The 7069-nt window shown below is 37.1% G+C and overlaps 1 non-coding gene across 1 annotated transcript; it reads left to right on the forward strand.

The window, feature by feature from the left end:
- The first annotated feature begins 765 nt into the window (after positions 1–765).
- On the forward strand, positions 766–892 carry LOC130031321 (small nucleolar RNA SNORA9). The gene has a single exon (XR_008793668.1). It is a non-coding gene; the product is annotated as a small nucleolar RNA SNORA9 (small nucleolar RNA).
- The last annotated feature ends 6177 nt before the right edge of the window (positions 893–7069 follow it).

Genomic DNA, 7069 nt, shown 5'->3' on the forward strand with positions numbered 1-7069 from the left:
AGGAGGTGAAAGATTTACTTATTAAAACCTACAAAGCACTGTTAGGAATTTCGTATGTAGGAACCCAAAAAGGCTCCTCTGAAAAACTCCTCAAAACAATATATTTATATAGTAAAGTAGCAGGCTACAAAACCAGTGCACAGGATTCTAATTTATTCTTACATGTAAACAAACAAACAACAACAACAAAAAACCCAAATCCAGAATAGAAATAAACCCGATTGCAATCATGTAAAAAACAGAAACCCCTTAGTTTAACAAAGGAGGTAAAAGACCTATTTAGTGAAAACTGAAAAACTTCTGAAAGGAATTTAAAATGAACTAATGTAATAGAAAAATATTCTTGGTTTAAGGATCATAATAATTGCCATCTTGAAAATGACTATCTTAACTCAAAGTAGTTTACAGAAACAGCAATTGTGAAAAAAATTTCCGTGGCATTATTCAAGGACATGGAGTAAATTTTTCTAAAATTTGCATTAAGCTACAAAACTCCTGACATAGCCAAAGCAATCTTGAGGAAAAATGGGAGGCATTGTGTCCCCAGACTTTAAATTCTGACACAAAGCTTTAGCAATCAAAATTGGTTGGTACCGGAAGAAAAAAAGTCTCTTCTCAATGGCATAGGATTGAGAAGTCAGGGAGAAACCCTCAGATGCATGAGCAATTTATTTATGAAGAAGTGCATGAATTGGAGCAAGGAAACCTCTTTAGCCAATGATTACGGGAAAACTAGATAGTCACAATTAAAAAAAATGAAATTAGGTGCAAGCCTTCATCATACTTGGGTCTGGAGTGACCCTGTGCTTTCCCACAGTGCTTGCAATTATGAAACGTTGTGAGATCTTGACCTGCTCCATTCAGAGTAAGGTGTTAGAAATCTCAGACAATCGTGAAAAATAAGAAAAAGAATAAAACAGAAGCAATAAGGGAAAAATAGACCCCTCTTTCACCCTGTAAACAAAAATCAACTCAAGTAAATTAAAATTTTTATATTGCACTTGAATCTTGAAAAATCCATTGGGGAAACATAGGCAAGACTCTCCAAAATCATGACCACAGTGAAGTCTGAAATGTAAGAACTCAAGTGGCAAAGGTAATAAAAACAGAAACGGAACTATATCAAACTAGAACACTTCTGCATTCTGTGAGCCATGTGCCCTACAATTAAAAGACATTCTGCTGATTGAAAGGATTTTGAGACCATACACAAGATAAAGGACTAATATCTAAGATACATAAAGTGCTCTTAAAGCTCTCCATCACTACATGCAAAAAAATGGGCTCAGAACTCTGCCTAACACCATGTACAAAAGTAAGATCAAAATGGATTAAAGACCTCAACATCAGACCAGAAACCATAAGGAACATTGAAGACAAAGTTGGCAAAACCCTCCATGACATTGAAGCTAATGGTATCTTCAAAGATGCCACGCCACTGACTGAGCAAGTGAAAACAGAGATAGATAAATGGGACTTTCTTAAACTAAGAAGCTTCTGCACCTGCAAAGAAACAGTGACCAAAATACAAAGACAGTCTACAGAATGGGAAAGAATATTCGCCGAATACACATCTGACAAGGGGTTGATATCAAGGATATACAAAGTACTGGTTGAACTCCACAAGAAGAAAACATCCAACCCCATCAAAAAATGGGGCAATGAAATGAACAGAAACTTTCTCAAAGAAGAAATCCAAATGGCAAAAAAGCACATGAGAAAATGCTCTACATCATTAATCATCAGGGAGATGCAGATCAAAACCACAATGAGATACCATCTGACACCTCAGAGACTGGCCCACATTCAAAAGAACAAAAGCAATTGATGCTGCCACAGATGTGGCGAGAAAGGGACACTCCTTCACTGCTGGTGGGAATGCCGACTAGTTCAGCCCTTTTGGAAAACAGTATGGACGCTTCTCAAAAAATTAGAAATTGAGCTCCCATTTGACCCAGCAATACCATTCCTGGGAATATATCTCAGAGAGGCAAAAATGTATAGTCGAAGTGACATCTGCACTTGTTTGTTCATTACAGCACTCTTTACAGTAGCCAGAAACTGAAAGAAATCTGAGTGCTCAAGAAAAGATGACTGGTTAAAGAAACTTTGGTACATCTACACAATGGAGTACTATGTAGCTCTTAGAAAAGATGAAATCATGAAATTTACACACAAGTGGTACAACATGGAAAGTATCATGCTAAGCGAAATGAGTCAGAAAGAGAGGGTTAGGCATAGAAAGATTGCATTCATCTGGGGGATATAAAATAACAAAATATGACATTAATACCCAAGAATAGCTGAGATCAACACCAGGAGGATTACTCCATAGCTTAGAGGCCAGCCGGGTATTCTAGGGGATAGGGCAGTTCAGATAGAGAAGGGAGCACCAAATGGAGGGTGTTTGGAGGATCCTCCCAGGAGGGGAGATGCATGTTGAAAGTAGACTATGGACTGAACATGTTTGCCACTCAATGCCTCCTTTGCTGACCACAACACAAAAAGAAGAGAGAGAACAAAAGGGAATGCCCTGCCACAGTGGCACGGGGGGATGGGGGGATGGGGGGAGGGATATTATCCATGGTAGTGGAAAATGGGCACTGGTGGAGGGATGGGTATTTGATCATGGTATGACCGAAACCCAAGCACAAAAATTTGTAAATCTACAACTGTACCTCATGATGTTTCACTAAAAAAAAAAAAAAAAAAACTCTCCATCAGAAAAACCGATTCAAAAATGTGGAAAGGAAAGGAATGACATGGTCTCAAGATGTGAAATTGACCCAGAGGCAAAGGAAATTCGTCATCATTGATTATAAGGGAAATGCAAATCAAAGTGAAAATAAGACATCACTCACATGGGGACTCACAAATGTGTAACACAAAGCCAGAAATGAGTAAGTGCCAGTGGGGGTGTGCCAGATAGGAACCTCATTTTTCATTGGAGAGACTGGTTTGGCTCAGCCTGAAGGACATCTCCACACCTGTACTCATCACAGCATTGTTGACTGCAGCCAGGATCTGGAAACAACGCAAGTGCCCACAAGAGATGAGTGGATAAAGAGCTTGTACAAACACACGTGCAATACCGCTCAACTGTGAGAAGAGGTGAAAGCTTCACCTGGATGAAACTTGGATGGAATTGGAAGCTGTTATAATAAGTGAGCTGAGAAGAAAAAGACAAATGCCAGATGATCGTCCTCATGTGGAGGATGAAGAAGCAAAGTAAGTGTATTTGACAGTCAGCAGTGGGAATGAACCCTGAGATGTGATTGTGACAGAACAGGGAATTGAGGGAAAACATTTGTGGGTGGGCTTTGATTAAGCCACACCTGGGCATGCTCAGGACTTACTCCTGTCCCTGTGCTCAGGGCTCAGTCCTGATGATGATCAGGGTGCTGAAGATCAAGTCTGGCTACATGCTCAATGAGAGCACTCTGCCTGTTGCACTACCTGATATTTTGCCCATTTTGTGCCTAGTATTCATTTGTCCTAGTGAATTTTTAAGCTCAATTCTTTTTATGAAGTAGTTTATTTAAAGAAACTCTTAGAGAAATTAGAAACACATAAAATATGAGAAACTAATCAGTTGCTGAAAATTTGCCTAGTTTGTGCCTACTGTTAATTTGTTCTAGTGAATTTCAAGCTCAGTTCTGTTTTATCAAGTTACTAGTTTATTTAAAGATGCTTTCTTAGAGAAAAATGATAAATATCTGAAATGTAAGAAATTAATCTATTTTTTGTTTTGATAGATTTCCTTTTTTTAAATAATTCCAAGAAATGACTGACATGTGCATCTCAAGAAGATTTTACGTTATATATGACTGGTTAAATCAAATACTGGACACCATGCATGACTAGGTAGTTCGTATTTCTATAAACCTTTTCCCTTAATTATATTGTAAAGATTAATCTCCTTGAATTTTTTAAATTTAATTTTTATGAGTTATAATTATATGTTGTAATGATAATATATATATATATATATATATATTAGTGAGATACCATGTACAGCTACATGGTAACTAGTTTGTAAATAGACTTACAAACTGTCGTATTTGGGTTTCAGTTACACAATGATCAAGTACCCATCATCCACTAGTGCCCATCCATTCTCCACCAATGAACCCAGTAGCCTGCCCACTACCCCACCCCCACCCCACCCCACCTCTATGGCAGGGCATTCCCTTTTTCTCTCTCTTTCCTTTAGGGTGTTGGGGTTTGCAATAGAGGTATTGAGTGGCCACCGTGTTCGGTCTATAGTCTACTTTCAGCCTTTCAGCACGCATCTTGCATCCCCAGCGAGTCCTCCAAACACCCTTTACTTGGTGTTTCCTTTTCTGTCTGAACTGCCCTTTCCCCCAGCATGTGCTGCCGGCTTCCAAGATGTGGAGCAGACCTTCTGGTACTTATTACAACTATTCTTACCACTTTGTAGTAGAGTTTGAGGATGGAGAGGGTGATGCCTCCCCACCCTTTTCCCCAAGAATTGCTTTAGCTATTCGTGAGCATTTGTTGCTCAAATGAATTCTAGGAGTGCTAAATGATCCATTTCTTTGAAGAATTTCATGGCTATCCTCATAGGGATCACATTGAATCTGTATAGTGCCTTGGGGAGTATTGCCATTTTGACAATATTAATTCTTCCTATTCATTAGCAGGCGATATGTTTCCATTTCCTCATGTCCTCTTTTATTTTGTGGAGTAGCGTTTTGCAGTTTTCTTTGTAGAGGTCCTTTACTCCTTAGGCTGATTCCGAGGTACTTGATTTTCTGGGGCACAATTTTTGGGTACTGCGACTTTATTGTCCAAGTCTATTGTTTCAAGGAGTTTCTTGGTAGAGGCTTTTAGGATTCTCTAGATATAGTATCATATCATCTGCGAATAGTGAGAGCTTGATTTTTTCCTTTCCTATATGGATGATAATATTATTATTACACATAGTTTAAATTCACTAAAGTCAAAGATAAAAGTTAATTTAAACCCTTTACATAATTTTATAGAAAAGAAGTATCCATTAATTTTGCTGAAGTGTATGTGTTTTAAATGTTTTGCATATTTTTTAGTCAGCAGATATACCATTTAAAATTAAAGTTGGTCGGGGCTGGAGAGATAGCACAGCGGGTAGGGCGTTTGCCTTGCACGTGGCCGACCCGGGTTCTATTCCCAGCATCCCATACGGTCCCCTGAGCACCGCCAGGAGTAACTCCTGAGTGCAGAGCCAGGAGTAAGCCCTGTGCATCTCCAGGTGTGACCCAAAAAGCAAAAAATAAATAAATAAAATTAAAGTTGGTCATATATTCATTGTGTGAATTAACGTTGAAAGCTATGTTTATTCTCGGAATTTCTTTCAAAGCGAATGGCCATAATAATATACCTATCTCTGTAATATACCTTTAATGTTATTGAGCATTATCGGAAACAATTGTTTTTACATAAATCTGAGTTGCATAACTTAAAAATGTTGTTAGTTCAGTGTATTCTTTGTTAAAAGACTAAGAAATTATATATATTATTAGGTATTGGAAAAGTTACTTGAAAGCCAAAATGTCCCATCTCAGTTTCTTAGGTTTCTGACAGCTCTTTCTGCAGTCTGAGCGTCCATGTGGTATAGAGGAGGAGGGGTTAAGGAGTCCAGGCGAGGCACCATTATTTCTGCTTTTAATACCTGCTCCTGTTTTCTGGGTTTTCAGACAGCATGTACGCTTTCTTGTTTTCTAAAATTTTTCTGTGAATAATGCAATAATCTATCCACATAACTAATCTGAAGATTGCAATTTGTTATTAAGGATGCAGTTTTATTTATTTTATAATGTCATGACAATACTGAGTAAGTTTCGCATTATAAACTAATGTGTTTGATTTTTAAGGTGGCATTGAACTGTATTGACTTAAACATCCTTTTTAATACATATGTAGGTTAACTTGATCTTATAATCCTATGGATAAACTTTTATACCCAACCATTTGAAGCTGCATTGGAAGACATTTGGTCATAGTGCCTTCTTCTACTAGGTCAGTTATTAAGCACTTTCTCCTTTATGTTGATGAAATAATCCTCTATATTTGGCAGTTTGTTTAGAATTGTGGTTAAATTTTCTGAAATATTTTATATGTAAATTTTGTATTTGGGGGCTGGAGCGATAGCACAGTGGATAGGGCGTTTGTCTTGCACGCAGCCAACCCTGGTTGCATTCCCAGCATCCCATATGATTCCCTGAGCACCGCCAGGAGTGATTCCTGAGTGCATGAGCCAGGAGTAACCCCTTTGCATCGCTGGGTGTGACCTAAAAAAAGCAAAATAAATAAATAAATAAAATTTGTATTTGGTAATAATATTTGCTTAAAGTTATTGTACACTTAAAATTTGAAATATTTTCAATATGCTTTGTATACTATATATTTACACTGAAAATAATTGACTTTATTTTAATGTTTAGTATAGAGCTAAACCATAATCCTATAAAAGATGAAAAACCAAGCACGTGGAATTAAAAAAAATAGGAAAAGCAAAACAAAAATTAGCAAGTACAAGTGAGAAAACAATAAAGATTAGTAATAAGAAAAATAGGAGAGATTTAAATACTTCAGTAAAATATAATTTTACTTTGGTGACACTGTGACTACAAAACATGTGGTAGAATCTTAATATAGTAATTACTTTTTAAAGCTCTTTTTGTAGGGCTGCTCTATGAAATTTTTATACCATCATATTTAATAGTAAATAGTAAATTAGTATTAGTCTACAATCATATTTAATAGTTTGCTTTTATGCATGTATTCACCCATGCTTGTAACTATAGAAAAGATTTCTTTTAGCTTACATGAGATTTACATAGAAACGTTTATCGCAGAGGACCGAGCTCACCCTGCTGGTGAAACAGACCATGTACACATTCAGTCTCCATCACCAGACAACTGAATGGCAGCAGTCATTTGAGAAAATGCTGCTGTTTTCTCCAATATCAGAATACAGTGTGGTGTGCTTTTTCTCTTCAGCATTTCTTACCTGCATGCATTCCTTAAAGCTATACTTTTATTCAAATAATTTATCAGACTATTTGAA

Source organism: Sorex fumeus, unplaced genomic scaffold (assembly GCF_029834395.1).
Source record: "Sorex fumeus unplaced genomic scaffold, SorFum_2.1 ptg000046l, whole genome shotgun sequence".
NCBI classification, from domain to species: Eukaryota; Metazoa; Chordata; class Mammalia; order Eulipotyphla; family Soricidae; genus Sorex; species Sorex fumeus.